This window comes from Schistocerca serialis, chromosome 2 (genome assembly GCF_023864345.2).
Source record: "Schistocerca serialis cubense isolate TAMUIC-IGC-003099 chromosome 2, iqSchSeri2.2, whole genome shotgun sequence".
Lineage (NCBI taxonomy): Eukaryota > Metazoa > Arthropoda > Insecta > Orthoptera > Acrididae > Schistocerca > Schistocerca serialis.
In genome coordinates this window covers 184,475,782-184,493,146 of record NC_064639.1, presented here as the reverse complement: position 1 = coordinate 184,493,146, position 17,365 = coordinate 184,475,782, and positions in this window count along the sequence as shown.

Below are 17,365 nucleotides of genomic sequence, written 5' to 3'. Positions count from 1 at the left end.
CCCTCAGCAAGAGTCAGCGTGCGAACCACTCAACGCAACATCATCAATATGGGCTTTCGAAGCCGAAGGCCCACACGTACCCTTGATTACTGCACGACACAAAGTTTTACGCCTCGCCTGGGCCTGTCAACGCCGACATTGGACAGCTGATGGCTGGAAACAAACTATCTGGCCGGATAGGTCTCGTTACAAATTGTATCTAGCGGATGGACGTGTACGGGTATGGAGACGACCTCATACATCCATGGACCCTGCCTGTCAGCAGGGGACCGTTCAAGCTAGTGGAGACTCTGTAATGGTGTGGGGCGTATGCAATTGGAGTCATAAGGGACCTCTGATACGTCTCGATACGACTCTGAGAGGTGTCAAGTACGTAAGCATCCGTTCATATCCATTGTACATTTCGACGGACTTGGGAAATTCTATCAGGACAATGCGACACCCCCACATTCAGAATTGCTACAGCGATATCCAGGAACACTCTCCTGACTTTAAACACTTCCGCTGGACACCAGACTCCCCAGACATGAACAGTATTGAGCTTATCTGGGATGTCTTGCATCGTGCTGTTCATGAGAGATCTCCAGCCCCTCGTACTCTTACGGATATATGGACAGCCCTTCAGAATTCATGGTGTCAAGTCCCTGCAGCACTACTTCAGACATTAGTCCAGTCCATATCATGTCGTGTTGCGGCACTTCTGCGTGCTCGCCAAATATTGGCGAGGATAGCTAGTGATGTACAGTGGAATCTGTTTTGATGCACTCTTTTCGGGATGTGATTCTTTTTTATATCGACGAGATAAGAACAGTCTGGAAGCTTTTTTTTATAGAATTCCGTACCTTAGCTGACCTCGCAGAGCTGTACCGGCGGAGTGACTTGGGGGCGAACCACTTTAATACTGCACAGTGGCGATTCTTGTTGACCCTGAAATATGTCGTCGTACAACTGTGAATTTATTGTCTTCCTCTCGAGACAGTTAACAGAGGAATTTGTTCTTCAGCACGGAGGGCTTCATCTCAAATCAAAAATATTTTCGTATAACGCTGTTGTAAGTCTCCCAGATTTTGGCGAAGTAATGGCGAAATTCCTACATTTTGGCGGCTTCTCCTGCATGGTGTTTGGAGTCCTCGGTTCAAAACAGCTTGCACACTCTAGGAGGCATACGTAGACTGTTGGCAATAATTTTCCAGAAAGAGCGCCAGCACAAAATAAAAAAAAAAAATAAAAAAAAACGTTCAAATGGCTCTGAGCACTATGGGACTTAACTGCTGAGGTCATCAGTCCCCTAGAACTTAGAACTACTTAAACCTAATCAACCTAAGGACATCACACACACATCCATGCCCGAGGCAGGATTCGAACCTGCGACCATAGCGGTTGCGCGGTTCCAGACTGTAGCGCCTAGAACAGCTCGACCACTTCGGCCGGCAGAGTTCTAGCACACTGCGCCGTATACGAGTTGGTTACTTTATTAAGATTTCGGTTTATTTGCAGTGTTATGTAACGTAAAAGTTGACATTAAAATTTTTTTTTTTCCACATACGGACTCGACCCCACGAACTTCGGATTACCGTTTCCTAGTCTTTGCGCTGTGCCAAGTGCTACTTGGAACTACCCTCCTGACCCGCGCAAAAAAATTCTATTTTTTGTAAACGCTTGGATGTCTGGAGTTCTTTTGTCGCTTTCATTTCTGACCAAGCTTTGCATATAGCATAAATTTGAACGAAATCAGTGGTGACGAGTAGGTCCAATTCCCTTGTATGTACAGCCGGACGGCTCGCCCGGCTACCGCGTCAGCTTTTACCAGTGACGTCATTTGGATGCGGTCGGGGCCCACTAGGAACATGGGCCCTGAAATGAAATTACGGCGTCACACTACTCGGCTTGTCTGCCACACGTCGCGAACGCTCGGTTCCGTTCAGGGCCCACGTGAAATCAATATGTAACTGAAAAGGTACCCACTAAAGATCTGAAAGCTGTCATGTTGTACAGAGAGCTTGCATTCACTTAAACGTGCTGTTACGAATCATTAAACTTCTCTTAAATAGTTACCCGCTCTCCGCCGGAGACGGCTGCTGTCAGTTGCAAAACCTGAAGTGTCGCGTCCTGTGGCGTATGCGTAAAGGCCTGTCTTTCTCTGCGGCTTCCTTAGCATTCTTCTGGTAAACATGGTCATTATACATTTTTGTATAAATGATTAAATATACGTAAGGGTACGTAGCATAGAAAACATAATACAAAAAAACAAACACTCGAAAATTTTATAACTGAATATCTAGGTGTCGAACCAGTCAACAGATTTTGGTGTCACCAGAAGCAGTTCACTTAGTCCACCAGGACACTTTCGCGATATACACTCTTCAGCCAGGTGGTGTGTAGTTTGCATAGGCACCCCAGAGTCGCACGTCGGGACAGTTTTGAATGTCCAGTCACACAAACAGGCACCACATCTTCCACGTCCTATACACAATCGATTCAGAGCTACCTATATTTTCCTGGAAAGACGAAATTCATTTACACTTGAAACATAAGCGCAGAATTCCTAGTTCGCTGTCACTGTCAATAATATTTTTCACGACATTATTAATATATAAAGTTCCCCGACGTTACAGCTACCGTTACAAATGGCCTTCCTCTGGATGTAGGCAAAACACGCTGACGAAGACCATTTGCAACAGCAACCGAAACGTCAGCGAAATTTTTGTATTGACAACGCAGTCAACCCTAATTTTTTCAAATATATTTACACGTTTTGTAGAGTCGGTAATAAGGTGAGAATGTGCTTGAGGAAACTTCTGCCAAACCTGTCTCCGTTCTTAACACAAGTCATACACTGAAGCGCCGAAGAGACTGGTATAGGCATGCGTACTGAAATACAGAGATACGTAAACAAGCAGAATACGGCGCTGCGATCGGCAACGCCTATACAAGACAATAAGTATCAGTTGTTAGATCGCTTACTGCTGCCACAATGGCAGGTTATCAAATGGGTCTGAGCACAATGGGACTTAACATCTGAGGTCATCAGTCCCCTAGAACTTAGAACTACTTAAACCTAACTAACCTAAGGACACTACACACATCCATGCCCGAGGCAGGATTCGAACCTGCGAACGTAGCAGTCGTGCGGTTCCGGACTGAAGCGCCTAGAACCGCTCGGCCACCGCGGCCGGCCACGATTTAAGATTTAAGTGAGTTTGAACATCGTGTTATAGTCGGCGCACGAGCGATGGGACACAGCATTTCAGAGGCAGCAATGAAGCGGGGACTTTCCCGTAAGATCATTTCACGAGTGTACCGTGAATATCAGGTATCCTGTAAAACATCAAATCTCAGATATTTCTGCGGCCGGAAAAAGATCCTGTAAGAACGGGACTAACGACGACTGAACAGAATCGTTCAGCGTTACAAAGGTGCAACCCTTCCACAAATTGCTGCAGATTTCAATTCTGTGCCAGCAAAAAGTGTCACCGTGCGAACCATACAACGAAACATCATCGATATGAGCTTTCGGAGCCGAATGCCCACTCATGTACCTTGATGAATGTTTGACACAAAGCTTTACGCCTCGCCTGGCCCCGTCAGCATCGACATTGCACTGTTGATTCGAAACATGTTGCCTGGTCGGACAAGTCTCGTTTCAAATTGTATCGAGCGGACGAACGTGTACGGGTGGAGACAACCTCATGAATCCACGGACCTGCATGTCAGCAGGGGACTGTTGAAGCTGGTGGAGGCTATGTAATGGTGTGGGCGTATGCTATTCGAGTGATACGGGACCACTAATACCTTTAGATACAACTCTGACGTAAGGAAGCATCCTGTCTCATCACCTGCAACCATTCACGTCCATTGTGCATACCGAATGACTTGGCAATTCCAGCAGGTCAATGCGACACCCCACACGTCGAGAATTGCTACAGAGCGGCTCCAGGAACACTCTTCTGAGTTTAAACGCTTCCGCTAGCCACCAGATTCTCAAGCATGTAGATTATTGAGCATATCTGGGATGTCTTGCAACGTGCTGTTCAGAAGATACCTCCACCCCCTAGTACTCTTACGGATTTATGGAAAGCCCTGCAGGGTTCATGGAGTCAGATTCCAAGCACTACTTCAGACGTTAGTAGAGTCCATGCTGCATCGCGTTGCGGCACTTCTGCGTGCTCTGGGGAGCCCTACACGATACTGTGCAGGCGTACCAGTTTCTTTGTCTCTTCAGTGTAGTTACTCTCTCTCCGCCGGAAACGGTTGCTGGCACGTGTTAAGACCCGCAGTGGTACGCGGTGTGGCGTATGGGCCAAGGCCTGTCTTTCTCTGCGTCTTCGTTGGTATTATTATTATTATTATTATTGTTAACATGGCCACTATACATTTTATATAAGTGATTAAAAATACGTGAGAGTACGTACCATAAAAGAAAAAACATGATACAAGAAACAAACACTCGAAAATTTTATAACTGAATATCTAGGTTTCGTAACCACTTCAGAGATCTTGGTGTCACCAGAAGCACCTCACTTAGTCCACCAGGAAATTTTCGTGATGTACACTCTTTAGTCAGTTTGCACAGCGCCCTCCCCCCCTCCCCCCCCCCCCTCCTCCCATCAGACGTCGTGACGGTTTTGAACGTCCAGTCACACAGACAGATACCATACCTCCCATGTCTTGTACGCGATCGATTCAGAGCTATCCATATTTTCCTGGAAATGCCAAATCTATTTACACATTGAACGTAAACACAGCCTTCCTCGTTCGCTGTCACTGTCAATAATACTCGTATTTTTCAGGGTATGTGATTACATTGTTAATATATAAAGTTTCCCGAAGTTTCTGCTACTGTTTCAAATGGCCTTCCTCAGCGTGTAAGCAAAACCCTAACGAAGACCATTGGCAACAGTGGTCGAAAAATTCGAGATATTTACATATTAACAATGTAGTGACACACTCTGGATAATTTTACTAACATCTACATTTTTTGTAGAGTCAATAACAAGGCGAGAAAGAGCTCAAGGAAACTTTTTGCGAAACCTCTCTCCTTTCTTGATATATATATACATGGTGTTTCAAAAATGACCGGTATATTTGAAACGGCAATAAAAACTAAACGAGCAGCGATAGAAATACACCGTTTGTTGCATTATGCTTGGGATAACAGTACATTTTCAGGCAGACAAACTTTCGAAATTACAGTAGTTACAATTTTCAACAACAGATGGCGCTGCGGTCTGGGAAACTCTATAGTACGATATTTTCCACATATCCACCATGCGTAGCAATAATATGGCGTAGTCTCTGAATGAAATTACCCGAAACTTTGACAACGTGTCTGGCGGAATGGCTTCCCATGCAGATGAGATGTACTGCTTCAGCTGTTCAATTGTTTCTGGATTCTGGCGGTACACCTGGTCTTTCAAGTGTCCCCACAGAAAGAAGTCACAGGGGTTCATGTCCGGCGAATAGGGAGGCCAATCCACGCCGCCTCCTGTATGTTTCGGATAGCCCAAAGCAATCACACGATCATCGAAATATTCATTCAGGAAATTAAAGACGTCGGCCGTGCGATGTGGCCGGGCACCATCTTGCATAAACCACGAGGTGTTCGCAGTGTCGTCTAAGGCAGTTTGTACCGCCACAAATTCACGAAGAATGTCCAGATAGCGTGATGCAGTAATCGTTTCGGATCTGAAAAATGGGCCAATGATTCCTCTGGAAGAAATGGCGGCCCAGACCAGTACTTTTTGAGGATGCAGGGACGATGGGACTGCAACATGGGGCTTTTCGGTTCCCCATATGCGCCAGTTCTGTTTATTGACGGAGCCGTCCAGGTAAAAATAAGCTTCGTCAGTAAACCAAATGCTACCCACATGCATATCGCCGTCATCAATCCTCTGCACTATATCGTTAGCGAATGTCTCTCGTGCAGCAATGGTAGCGGCGCTGAGGGGTTGCCGCGTTTGAATTTTGTATGGATAGAGGTGTAAACTCTGGCGCATGAGACGATACGTGGACGTTGGCGTCATTTGGACCGCAGCTGCAACACGGCGAATGGAAACCCGAGGCCACTGTTGGATCACCTGCTGCACTAGCTGCGCGTTGCCCTCTGTGGTTGCCGTACGCGGTCGCCCTACCTTTCCAGCACGTTCATCCGTCACGTTCCCAGTCCGTTGAAATTTTTGAAACAGATCTTTTATTGTATCGCTTTTTGGTCCTTTGGTTACATTAAACCTCCGTTGAAAACTTTGTCTTGTTGCAACAACACTGTGTTCTAGGTGGTGGAATTCCAACACCAGAAAAATCCTCTGTTCTAAGGAATAAACCATGTTGTCTACAGCACACTTGCACGTTGTCAACAGCACACGCTTACAGCAGAAAGACGACGTACAGAATGGCGCACCCACAGACTGCGTTGTCTTCTATATCTTTCACATCACTTGCAGCGCCATCTGTTGTTGAAAATTGTAACGACTGTAATTTCGAAAGTTTGTCCGCCTGAAAATGTACTGTTGTCCCAAGCATATTGCAACAAACGGTGTATTTCTATCGCTGCTCGTTTAGTTTTTATTGCCGTTTCAAATATACCGGTCATTTTTGAAACACCCTGTATATGTACAGCGGACCTTACGTTGGCCAGGGTGGTTTTCTGCCTGCAGCTATATATTCTGTAGCCGGTAATACAGAAGTGAGTTCTGAGGAGTAGCACACTTCCGGAGCTCTTACAGTTGCTGCTTCTCGTATAATTGATGTTGGTGCAGCACTACATAATACAGGCAGCCGTGTAAGTGGAGTTAGTAGTGCCAGTAATTATTTTCATTGCTTGCTTTACTTTAACATCACTTTGCCCTGTCCACTGTTTTCCCATACTGGAGCACACAACTCTGCCGTATCGAACGTAGCAGTACGAAGAGTATTTGCCTCTGCACCCCCTCCTGATCTAGCTATGTTTCTGATGTTGTGGCGTTCACTTTTTTGGCTGAATTTTGTGAGTGGTTCTTAAAAGTCATGGCCGATTCAAAATTGTCTTCAAGTATTTTGGGTGTGACACATGTTCAGAAGTAACAGTCTCAATTTTCCACAGAGTTATAAAGATGGTAAGCATTTATCTCTGTTTCAGATGCATATGGCTTCAATCCCCAGTTCTTGAGGAAATCACAAATAGTGTGTAAATCTGTGGCCGAAGCTCTTTCACGCTCTTTCGTGCTTGAAAAGCTAGTGTTAGATCTGCAGGAAATGGGATCTTGTTAGCATCAGTGTTGGATGCATCATCTGTATGAAGATTAAGGAGCATTAGTGACAACACAGCAAACATGGTCCCCTTGGTGATACACGAGAGCAGCAGAGTATGTGGTGATACCAGTTTCTCCCTTCCGTTCATCCATAACAACACAAACCCACCAGGACACTGTACAAGCACGCGTTACAGCCATCCACTCCTGAAGTTCCACTACATGTCAGTGGTAGGCAATGGCAAACCACCTCCACTTGGTTATGGTTCAGGACGGCGAGGCACAATTTCTGAATCTGCTCCCCTACACTCGCTCTCTGAGTGTGGGACTGTTATGTTATAGTCTTAAACAAGTACACTATTTTCACTACAGCGTCTGTGACCATGTTGTATTTAGTTTTCGATAAGATTTTCAAACGCATATTTAAGTAAATGAAACAAATTTACCAAGTAAGTAAACTGCGATGGTTACGGATTTTGCAAATATAGTAGTCTCGATCGCTTATTATACTTATTTACATTACAACGTTTCGGCTAATGCCATCGTAAGTCCAAAACTTGTAAAACAAAGTTCAGTGCCAGCTGCAATAAAAGCTACGCTTCAGCGTTAACTTGTCAGTTTGGCATAGATTTTATTCCAATTGACAAAGAATTTTGTTTTACAAGCTTAAATCTGATGATGGCATTAGCCCAGACGTCTTAATAAAGAAATACATTACGTGCTCTAACCGGCATTATTTACACAAAACTGTTAAACGCGTAGTTTGGTATTACTGGCGTATCTTTTTATGCAAGAGTGGTCTAATACTAGCAACGTAATCTGCCGTGAATAAGAAACATAAAATAGTGCATTTTGATAGGATTCCAAAATATGTTTCATCTAGTTACAGCAAATAAAGCGTATTCCCTCAACAACTGGTCTCATACATTCACACATCTTACCTACATCTGTAAATAGCCTTTATTTTCGGCGCAGTGAAAATGAGGCTCCTTAGATGAAGAAGAAGAAGAAGAAGAAAGAGAACCACATATGCTAAAAGTAAATAAATTTAATGATGAAAGCGTTTCTGTGTGTCCTGGCCTGTTTTGTACTGAAATGGGCAGATTTATGCTATCATATGCCGTAATTACGAAATTTGCCGTGTTTATTTACAGCAAAGGCCTTTCAAAACAAATGCGCTCGTAGATCTCTTATCTAAATGAAATCCCGAATGGCGCATGGCTCACTTAAATATCACAAATTTCAATAGCGCAACACGTGAACGTAGTATTCTCTTGTTTCATGTTTTAAGAACGCTTAAAAAAAAAAGAAAAATCGTATCTACACATGATAAAAATTCGAAATCTTACAAAAAGCCTTTAGTGCAGTGGTCATATACTCACAGTATTCATTTAACGAAGAATATTTTGATTAGAACATCTTTTAGTACTACAATTAAGTCTTTGTTTCAACCAGACACGTTTCGCCTCATTTGAAGGGTCCATCTGTGGTGTAAGTGAAACTCTAATTGTTACCAATTTTCGCTTTCAACTCGCCCTTTTAACATGAATATAGGCCAAACCGTGACCGTTATATTGAAGACTGACGATAGGACGTAATAAACAGGAACACATTAGGTCCAAATGAAGTATTGTCTTTTGCAGAACAATTCATCAACAAATTAGATTTTACAAACATCCAGTATATTTTGTTGATAATCAGCAGGAGTATTTAATGTTTAGACAATGCTGCTGGATCGTGAAAACGTAAATTTCTTTGCAATACCTTCGTGGGAATTCTGTCGAAAATAATTAAAACACTAAATGACAATCCTTCGCTACTTCGGTGTTATTTTATTTCCTTCTGCATATAGTGTTGCTATTTCGGTGACTTACATGATTTGTCAGAGTACGAAATTAAAATTGTAGGTACGTAGGTTGTCAAAAATTTCACATAAGTAACAAAGATATTACTGTAATGACATCATAGGTAAATTACATCTTTGGCAGTTAGGTCTTCAAATAGCTTTTATTGGTAACAGGGTATGTAAGTTTAATAAAAGCATAAAAATCCTGTTTGCTGTTCGTAAACTCTTTTCGATTAGTAAAATTCATACAGCAGATATCCTGTTACCGATATTGTTACTTCAATAGCTAACTGAGAACGGTTATTTTACTAATGAAATTGTAGAAATGTCTTTGGGCCTGGTATAAATTTATCGATAAGGAATGTGACAATTTCATTTAGTACTCTAAAACACTACGCAAACGACCTTAACATGACATGACCCTGTAAGATTACGTAATGAATGTACCGTTCCTGTACGACATGGAACGTGATTAATTTTGAAAGGACAATACTGGTATGTTAGCCAATAGAAGTACGGTCCAAACTCCATAGGAATTTTCATCGTGTAAATTACACTGTCGTAATAATGTAATAACGCTGGAATGTGTGTGTTAACTGCAGAATCACTTGAAAATGGCTGCAAAGCCAAAATTTGCATAGCGCAGTCAGAAGTAAATAAAATGACGGTTTGATGGTGGAGTAATTATCATTTAGAAGATTATACATGGCTGTGATTGCTAACAAAGAAGCAAATCATCGACGTGAAACGCTGGAGAGGAACGCACTATCGTAAATTCAGACACGAGAACGGGAGATTTCGATGTTCGTGTTGAATCATTTCAGTCTTAATACGCTACTTAACCAGAGCGGATCGCTGCGAACGGGTAACACTCAGCGATCAGCTGTAGTCATTCGCTCTTCTCTTACGGGTGAAGTGTGCTTTTCCTATTTATGTTGGTAAAACAAACCAAGAAACAACAGAAGCTGGAGTCACTTTCCTCGGGGATAAACGGTTAATCAGCTCTACTGGTATCCGATTGTCGACAGCTGAAACATTGCATTTACGTTAGTCAAATATGTCCGTTTATTAATTCAGTGTAAAGTATGTGAACTTATTTCTTACACAGAAAATGTGCAATATTACCTTTGTGACATTCAGTATACACTGTTAACTTCCTTCAGTCATTACGGCTCTACTCCGTTAGGTAGATAACACGTCAGTTTAATTGCAATACTGTTATTTTATATCGCCAATAAAAAAGTATCTGTAATACGATCTATGGCGAGTTATTGGAGTAGGCCTACGATGGATATTAACAGTAGATTACTAAACCTTTGTAGAATTTACGACTGCAATTGAGGTAGCAATTCGCCGTTCCCACCAATCTGACATTGTTACTATGGGGTGTAAAACGAGATATTTTGTACTTAATTTGTATGTGACATACCACAGGAGTGCATACACCATAATTTATAATCTCTTATTAATAAAATAGGGAGCAGTAAAATTTACGACGTTTTAGTAACAATGTAACGTTTTCTCCCCTTTAGCGTTGTACGGTTAAGCAACTTTTTAGTCGTGCAGTTTAAAGGTCAGCAATATTAAATCTATAAAAATGACGTCAGATGTAGTTCGGAATATGTAAGAGAGGTGAAAAACTGACTTTAGACGTAATTTGGGATATAAACAAACGCATGGATGGGTCACAGGCCCGGATGCTGCGCTGCAGCGATGCGCCAGTGCAATTCTTATACTAGGCACATAAATGCGGAAAAAATGAGCTACTAATTAAATATAAATATACAACTCCGGGAACGTGATAGCTAAAAGAATTGCTACTTTGCATAGCCTTGTTACAGCGTTCAAATTGCAGCCGATAAAAACATTGTACTGATGAATATGTAAACGTGTTACGCCAACTGAAGAGGGCGAAAGGCCGAAACGCATCCTGGCTTAAACAAAGCTTTAAAAACTAGCGTGTTGCTATTTTATGACAGCAATATTGCGGAAAGAAGCAGGTGTTCACAGTCATAATTTAGATTAATCACGTGGCGATGAATGCCGTTTCTGAGCTTTGGTGACTTCTAACTAGTTGAGATATTTTGTTCCGAATAAATGGAAAGGCAGCACATGACTTTCGGCAACAATGAAGAAGAGTATGTGGGGGTGACAACTCACCGTTTACGGGCGTGTCTGGGATGTCAGCCGAAATGTTTTTGGCTTCGAAGATGGGTTTGACTGCGGCGCAAGATTTGACCACATCCTCGGCATTGTCGTCACTGGGCACCGTGCTCCCGACCACGGTGGCGTAATTACACACGCACAACAGCAGTAGCAGGGTGACGTAGCACACCTCACCCTTCACCATTTTCGCGCAGCCCACGAACCGCGGATAAAAAATCGAAAACAAAACTGTGGAAAGGGACGTCGGCGAGAGGAAACGGCACATGCACTTGTACGCGGGACCGGCGAGTGCTGTGGACAACGGTCTGGGGGCTACGGCTACGGCTGTGGCATGGGCGCGATGCGGCCTCGTGGCGTGGGAGCGTGGCGTAGCGTAGCGACAGCGTCCGAGCGTGGCGCCGCTGTTGCGGTTGCCGGCGAGACTGCAGCCAGCGGGCGCCCAAGGCAGACTGTCCGCGGGTCACAGCGCGCGCCGCGGTCCCCCCTCCACCGCGCGACGCCACACTAATACCGCGCGCCGCTGGCGGCGTCTGGCGTCAGGTGGCCGCACTCCGTGTGTACTTGGCCCGGCCATCTGCTGGTAAGACCCGAAACTAGCAATGGTAACGAGATACCGTCCATTCATCTTTTAATGCCCGAGCGCATGCATAATACTGCTCTCACTTTTCGTTACTCCTTATACATTTATATCATTAATTCTTCCAGTAGACGGTTGTTCTTGTGTTGTGCTCGTAGCTACCAATTACGTCTTTAGGTTTACTTCCATATTCACACCTTAAGCAACTTATCTAGTCTTTCATTACTTCGACGTTGTCGTTTTATTTTTCGTGGCGTCATTCGAGTATAAAATCTTCTCGCTGATGCATTGAAGACAACACCACCCCTTCCTTCCGTCTCCTCGATTTCTATATCACCATCTATGGCCGCCCTATCACCCTCGCCCCCACCCTCAAGTACCTTGGCGTCACCCTTGACCGTCGTCTCTCCTTGACCCCCCATCTCTGGGCAATCCAAGCCAAGGCACGCTCCCGACTCCATCTCCTCAAGCTCCTTTCTGGCCGCACATGGGGTCTGGACCCCCCTTCCATACTACACACCTATAAAACCCTCATCCACCCTATCCTCTGCTACGCCTATCCCGCCTGGATCTCCGCCCTTCTTACCTTTTACAAATCCCTTCAAATCCTGGAACACCATGCGCTCCACCTCGCCTATCACATCTGCCTCCCCTCCACCACACGGATCCTGTATGACCTCATTACGTTCCCGCACCTCCTCCTTTTCCTCGAACAGATACGGATTCTCTACACCTCCTGCAAATTTGTTCCCCCTCACCCACTTGTCTCTCCCACCCTTTCCCTCCTCCGTCCACTCCCTCTCCTGTATTCCCACGTCCCACCCGCTTTCCATCTCTCCACTCTCCATACCCTTGCCGAAGATGGCTTCTTTCAACTCCCCCTCCCTGATGATGCCCTCATCCCCTCCATCTACCCCTCCTACCAACTTTGATCCTTACCTTCCACCCCCTGTGTGTTTCACAAGGGCGCCCTCTCTCCCTTCTCTCCCTCCTCTCTTCCTCCCTCCCTCCTCTGCCAACGGGCTTCCCTTACCCCCCCCCCCCACCTTATTTCCTCCAACTCACCACTCCTCTGCCACTGCATCTACACCCTCCCCCTCTCCCTCTTCCCCCACCTTTTCCTCTTTGGCAGGTCCCCAGACTCGTACACGAATAGCGAACATTCGCATACCGGAGATAATCACCTAGTGTTTGTGTGTGCCTTCGTGTTCATGTTCCAGTGTTTCATCGTTTGTGCTCCATCTTTCGCGTGTGTCATTTCTGTCATCTCTGTTCGTGTACACGTTTCTGAACGTTTTTATTTTGGACTCTGCACCCGTGAACGGCTCTGTGTATTTTAATTTTATATGTCTACTGTTGTTTATCCACTATGTCTGTTTTCGATGTCTCCTTATGTATCGTTTGTCCTATCTGTGGTCGAAGAGCAGCATAGTTTGCCGCTGCCGGCCTACCTGTATAAGGTGTGAAGATAACAATAAAGAAAAAAAAAAAGGATGCGCTGATGAGACCGCCTCACAAAAATCGAGCTTTTGCAGATGAACAGTGTCTGCTTCATCAGGAGATTAATGTATGGTGGCCGCAAAGTCTGCTTCTTTTATGTAGTGTCTAGGAAGCCTGCATATGCGGTTCGCTACACAAACATTCAAATAAGGCATATTAATGAGTTTTATTAGAAAAAAACTACAATACTTAACTTTTGCAATTGCACAGATGTGTCGGAAGCTAAGGGTGACATACGAAATACAGGGCGAGTCAAAAGTCATTGGACACCTTCATAAGTTGGAAGATTAAAGGGAAAATTGAAATGTAATGATGGGAACATAGGTCTGACGTGGGACCGCAACTTCCGGAGTGAATGTCGTTCATGGCCGGCATCTTGAAATCTGCTATTTTGGATTCAAGTCTTTTTTTTTTTAATGGGAAGGAGGGTGCATGATACATCAAATAACACTCGCTTGAGATCTAAAATTGAGTGGTGTAATTTCTTTTTGTCTATCTTGTACAGTTTAGAAGTTATTAATGTTCAAAGTTACCTTGATACCGACTCATGACTCCCTTTGTTCTAGGTGATCTAAAATGGGTCTGACACGTGAACAAGAGATCGAAATCATCCTTATATCAGGGGAACGCAGCTACCGAACAATAGCATCTGACTACAACAGACGGCACCCAGACAGACAATCGATATCGCACAGCACGGTGCCTCACGTGATCACCAAATTCCGGGAGATGGGCTCTGTTCACGACAGCGCACGTAGTGGGCGACCAAGGACTGCCACCAATGAGGGGCAACTGCGGTTGTTGCGTCGTTTGTGAAAAGTCCTAAACGAAGTATCCGTCATGTGGTCCTAGCATGTGGTTAAAGCTAAACCTTCGTTGTCCGGATATTGCTCACCAATAAGTGGCATCCTTACAAGCTGTAGATGCAACATCGACTTAACGAGGATTATCTGATAGCCGGTTGGAGTTCTGCCTGTGGGCTACTGAACCACACGAACTGGGTCCTTCGTTTGTCAAGGGCATACTGTTCAGCGACGGGGCGTATTTCACTTTGAATGGGGAGGTTAATCGACATAATTGTCGATACTGGAGTGACGCAAATCCGAACTGGGTTGCCCCAATTCGACAACACAGTCCAGCGAAGGTGATGGTGTGGTGTGGCGTGTGGGACGAACGCATCATTGGGCCATTTTTCATTTAAAGCGCCTTAGCTGCGCCACAGTATCTAATGCTGCTGCAGGACCTTGTGCTCACTTGCACGCTGAACGCTGACGGCATTTTCTCATCTTTATTTTCAGCACGATGAAGCCCCTCAAGACTATGGCATTCGTGTCTGTGAATGGTTGGAGGAACAACTGCTAGGGAAGTGGATTGGTCGCCGTGGTCCCGTGAAGTGGTCGCCCAGATCCCCTGACTTAACGCCCCTCGATTTTTATCTATGGGGACATCTTCAGCAGATAGTGTATGCTGAGAGCATCCGTGATTTGAGACACCTGGAGGAACGTATACAACACGCCTGTGACCAAATTGCAGGAGACACTCTCCTCCGTGCGCAGTCAGAGTGGATGCGGCGACTACAGTTGTGCATTGCACGGGATGGACAACACGTAGAATATGTGTTGTAGCAGTCGGTATGAAGGTAATTTCCCAACTTTGAACATTAATAAGCTCTCAACTGTACAAGATAGACAAAAACAAATTACGCCTCTAAATTCCAGAGCTCAAGCGAGTGTTATTCTATGTGTAATACACCACGAGTCCCCCCCTCCCCCCCCCCCCCCCCCAAAAAAAAAACATGACTTAAATCCAAAATGGCAGATTTCAAGATTTCGTCCATGAATGACATTGACTCCAAAAGTTGCGACCCCACGTCAAACCTATGTTCCCATCATCACATTTCAATTTTCCCTTAAATTTTCCAACTTATGAAGGTGTCCAAGGACTTTTGATTCGCCCTGTAATCTTGTTCAGTATAAACAATCCCAAGTCCGTGACACGTAGAGAGTACAAGTGAAGTGACTAGAGTTGACGAGTTGACGCTGCTATCGAAGTCGACAATTTTGAAGCTGCTACTGAACTGGGCTGTCACTAGTCGGTCGCGGCGCTTGTGTCCGCTTCACATAGGAGCCGCTGCTGTCGCGTTGTCCTGGTGGGAGGTCCGGTCAGCTGCGACTGGGTGACTTCTTCTCACAGCCATCTCTTCTCTATCGTTCCCTACTGGCGTTCCGGCGCTTGACTTTACGCCGTAACACTTTAGAGTGATGTTTAACCTTGGCATTGGTTGGGTAACGTCGCATGGAATTCCAAATTCTATTGACAGTAACGTCATGTGGAGCAAGAGATGTGCATGCGCAAACACATAAAATTGGTAAAGTAACGACATGCCCCTCCTCTGCTTCACTCCATTCTGCGGTGCGACCTCAGTTAAGATTAGGGGCATATTATTTGAACATGCTATTAGTCTAGTACTCCGATTTCCACGGAAAACGAAGAATTTGCTGCGTCCAGTGAAAGACTGGCTAGATTTTAAGAGAACCTGGTTTCTACAATATGCCATGCGAATGCGGCAAAAACTAAGTAGAGGAGAAAATCCACATCATAGCCAACAGCTGGGCTGAACATAGACAGCATTAGAAATACACAAATCTTGATAAACCAGTGACATCATAACACAGCCTTACAATATCAACTTTGAAGAAATTGAGGTCCTCTCTGATACTGTAAGAGCGCAGGTGGCGGGAAACAGAAACCACTGGGAGTTCTCATTTATTAATAAACGTAGTTTCACCACGTTACAGTTGATAGCAAGAGCGATTTTATAAACATGAAACGCAACCCATTTTAAAAGACATGGCTAATTAGTCAAAAAAATATTTGATCTTGCCAATTACAAAAAATATTCATAACTTAAATCCCCATGTCTTTACAAAAACTCTTCAGCAAAAATATTTCAAACATACATGTTGTTGCCGTGGTCTTCAGTCCAAAGACCGGTTTGATGCAACTCTCCATGCTACTCTATCCTGCGCGACAGATTTGCCTCTCCTTAATCTATCTTCTAATAGAATTCGTAGGGTCAGTATTGCCTCGCGTGTTCCTGCATTTCTCCAGAACCCAAACTGATCTTCCCCGAGGTCGACATACATAAAAAACATATACCAGATTATTTCATACAACCTAAATGCTTCCCAAACCGCTAGTGCAACACAATCTGTAAACCTTAACACAGATGCATGGTTGCATGAACAATGACATGTATGTATGCATGTATGGAACTGGGGATCTAGACACGACAGAGAGGCTTCGTCCCCGCCGTAGCCCTCAGTGGTACACAACCTCACAACAGGCTACAGCATTCTACTCACCACACCGCCCCACACGGAACCCAGGGTCATTGTGCGGTTCGGCCTCCAGTGGACCCCCCCCCCCCCCCCCCCCCCCCCCCCCCCCCCTGGAACGTCTCATTCCAGACGAGTGTAACCCAAATGTTTGCGTGGTAGAGTAATGATTGTGAACGCTTACCTGGAGACAATGTTTGCGCAGCAATCACCGACATAGTATAACTGAGGCGTAATAAGGGGAACCAGCCCGCATTCGCCGAGGCAGATGGAAAACCACCTTAAAAACCATCCATAGGCTGGCCGGCACACCGGACCTCGACACTAATCCGCCGGGCGGATTCGTGCCGGGGACTGGCACGCCTTCCCGCTCGTGAAGTAGTGCATCAGACCGCTCGGTTAGCCGGGCGAACAATGGCATGGTGGCCTTCAACTTTGAATCGTTATACATCTCTCGTATGGACGGTACCATCGGTACACTCTCTCGGACCTAGCAGTGCGCGAAAAATTTAAAAATAAAACGAATAGAGAATCCTTCCATAGGTTAAGAAATATCTAACTCGCTTATATCACTTAAAGACTATTGTGTCAGCTACTCCGGGAGCCAGCACCGGCACAAACAAGGAAGGTGAGAAGTTGCGAGAGCTGGTGATGGGAATACAAAATAACACTTGCAGATTAATAGAACACTTTATTTCTTAAAAGAAAAGGG